Consider the following 3,741-nt stretch of genomic DNA (forward strand, 5'->3'; position numbering starts at 1 on the left):
CTGGGCCTCTAGTTTAGAAATAAGAACCCAACATAGAAGTCTGAGAAGCTGAAATGAGGGAAGGAGGAAACTAGAATAATTGGTGTCTAGAAGATGGAGGAAGAAACTGAAAAGACTGCCGATAAGAAGAAGGTATTAACTGTTTTAAATACCACTGGAGCCAAACCATCACTCCTGAAATCACACTTTCTAATCTGCCCTCTTCAACTCTTGCAGCTATCACTCCTAGTGATCTCTAAACCACTCCTGCATCCTCAGGGTTGAATTCTAAGTTAAACTAATTCAAAACATATTTCTTAGAAGATTAAAATATCCTGAATTTCTTTTTTCCTCCATTTTCCTTTTACTGCCTCTCTCTTATTCTCCTTTTAATAGAGAAATTTAGAGGACTCAAAACTACAAACCCCTCGCAGTGCCCTTAGCAGTCCCAGATCTGTCTCTTGCTTCAACATTGTTTGGATGAAACAGACCCAGGGACGCCACTTCTTCCAGCCTCTGACCACTTTCCTGCGTCTTATCCAGTCACCACCTACAGAAACACCTCCCGGACCAGCCAACACACCGGGGTTTTTTCCTCCCTTAACTCCTTACTGAACAACCATGAGCTCCCAAATTTGTCAGAATTATTCCACCCAGGTGGAGGCTACTATTAACCTCCTAGCCAACCTGAATCTGCAGGCCTCCCACACCTACCTCTCTCTGGGCTTCTATTTCGACCACGAAGATGTGGCTCTTAAAGGCATGGGCCACTTCTTCTGTGAGGTGGCGGAGAAAAAGCACGAGGGCACTGACATCTCTTAAAGTTGCAAAACAAGCTCGGTGGTAGCATTCTCTTCCAGGACATGCTGAGGCCTCCCAGGATGAGTGGGCAAAACTCGGGACACCATGGAAGCCGACCTGGCCTTGGAGAGGAACCTGAACCAGGCCCTTTTGGAGCTGTGAGACCTGGGTTCTACCCATGCAGACGCTCATCTCTGTGACTTCCTGGAGAATCACTTCCTGGGTGAGGAAGCAAAACTCATCAAGAAGATGGGTGACACCTGACTAACCTCTGCAGGCTGCCGGCCCCCAGGCTGGCTGGGCAAGTGTCTCTTCAAAAGGCTCACCCTCAAGCACAACTAGGAGCCTTTGGAGCCCATAGGCCTTTGAGGGGCCCCTCTGCATTTCCTTGGTATCTGGCTTTTTCCTGAGCCTCTTTCCAAAACTACTAGCCATTCTTTTAACCACCCTGCAGCCCACTCCCATGCATTGAAACAATACAGCTTTTTGCAGCAAAAAATACTACAAACCCCTTTTAAAATTGGCATATGGTGTTAGACAATACCATCTGTGACCTTCTTAACCAACCAAGAAGTCTCAGGAACATCTTCTACTTTCTTTGATAATAAAAAGAATACTTGTCTAGTATTGGATATCCAAATGCTGTCTGCATGGATGGACCTGGAAAATATTATGCTAAGTGAAATAAGCCAAACTGAGAAAGACAAACATCACATGATCTCACCTATTTGTGGAATCTAATAAACAAAATGGTTGACAACAAAATAAGACCCAAACCATGAAGGCATGGAACAAACTGACATACCTCCATGTGGGGTGGGGGGGACAAGAAGAGATAAACCAAAGAACTTATAAACTTATATGTATAGTCCATAGACACAGGCAATAGGGTAGTGAAGACCTGGATGGGGGTAAAGCGGAGGGGGTAAGGAGTGGTGGACATGGGAGATATCTATAATACTATCAACAATAAAATATATATTTTTTAAAAAATAAAGTAAAATAAAAAGAATACTACATGTAACCAAGTGTGGTTTATCCTGGGATTATAAAAATGGTTTAACATTCCAAAAGCAATCAATGTAATTAATCATATTAGTAGAGAAAGAAGAAAACTATATGATCATCCTAGTGGATACAGAAAAATCTTTTGACAAAATCTAAAATTCATTCCTGATTTTAAAAAAACAAAAAACTCTCAACAAACAAGAAGTCAAAGGGAGCTCCCTTACCCAGATAAGGGCATCTATGAAAAATCTGCATAACAAATGGCAAAAGACTGAGAAGATTCCTCTAAGATCAATGACATGATAGAAATTTACACTTTCACTGCTTCTATTCAACATTATATTGGAGGTTCTAGCCAGAGCAACACAGAAAGGAAAAATAATAAAATCACTCAAATTAGAAAGGAAGAACACTGTTTTTATTCATAGATAACATGATTGTATATGTAAAAAATTCAATGGAGCCGAAACCGGTTTGACTCAGTGGATAGAGAGTCGGCCTATGGACCGAAAGGTCCCAGGTTCGATTCCGGTCGGGGGCATGTACTTGGGTTGCGGGGCACATCCCCGGTGGGAGATGTGCAGGAGGCAGCTGATCGATGTTTCTCTCTCATTGATGTTTCTAGCTCTCTATCTCTCTCCCTTCCTCTCTGTAAAAAATCAATAAATATATTTAAAAAAAAAATTCAATGGAATCTATTAAAAGTTACTAGAACTAATAAGTGAGTTTTTCAAAATCAAATAAAAAAGTAATTGTATTACTATACAAAAAAAGAAACAATTTCAAATGAAAATTTTAAAATTGATATCATTACAATGGCATCAAAAATAATAGAGTATTGCCCGACCAACATGGCTCAGGGGTTGAGCGTCGACATGTGAACCAGGAAGGTCATGGCTCAATTCCCGGTAAGGGCACATGCCCCCAAGTTGTGGGCTTGATCCCCAGTAGTGGGGGCAAGCAGGATGCAGCCGATCAATGATTCTCTCTCATCATTGATGTTTCCATCTCTCTTTCCCTCTGCCTTCCTCTCTGAAATCAATAAATATATATTCTTTAAAAATAGATAAATAAAAATAATGAAGTACTTAAGAATAAATCTGGCCCTAGCTGGTTATTCTCAGTGGTTAGAGCATTGGCCCATGGACTGAAGGGTTGAGGATTTGATTCTGGTCAAGGGAATGTACCTCAGTTGCACACTAGATTCCCAGCCTCAGTCAGAGTGCATGTGGGAGGCAACCAATAGATGTGTCTCTGTCACATTGATGTTTCTCTCTCTCTGTCTCTCCCCCTCCCTTCCACTTTCTCTAAAGATCAATGGAAAAAATATCCTCGGGTGAGGATTAACAAAAAAAAAAAAAGAAGAAAGAATAGTTCTAACAAAAATTTGAAAAGCTACATACACTGAAAAACACAAAGCAATGATGAGATAATTTAAAGAAGACCTAAATTAAAAAAGAGAAATACATTAAATTCATGGATCAGAAGAGTCAATATGTCAGTTTTCCCCAAATTGATCAATAAGAATCAATGCAATCTCAACCAAAATTATAATAAACATTTTTGTGGACATTGACAAATTGTTTTTTTAATTATATAAAAATTCAAAGGGCCCTAAGTAATTAAAATGGATGAAGTTGAAGTACTAGCACTACCTGATCTCTAGACTTATTCGTATTTAAGACTGTGTGGTATTGGCATAACAACAGACAATTAGAGCATTGAGACAGAATTGAGTTCAGAAATAGGCCCAAATATATGGACAATATACTTCCAACATATATGGACAATTGATTTTCAACAAAGATGTGAAGGCAACTTAGTGAGGAAAAGGATAGTCTTTTCAACAAATGGTGCTGAAATAATTGGATATCCATATGCAAAAATATTTATTTTGACCCATACCTGATTCCATCTATAAAACTCAACTCAAAATGGATCCTAAACTTAAAT

This window comes from Myotis lucifugus, unplaced genomic scaffold (assembly GCF_000147115.1).
Source record: "Myotis lucifugus unplaced genomic scaffold, Myoluc2.0 scaffold_97, whole genome shotgun sequence".
In the NCBI taxonomy this organism is placed as follows: domain Eukaryota; kingdom Metazoa; phylum Chordata; class Mammalia; order Chiroptera; family Vespertilionidae; genus Myotis; species Myotis lucifugus.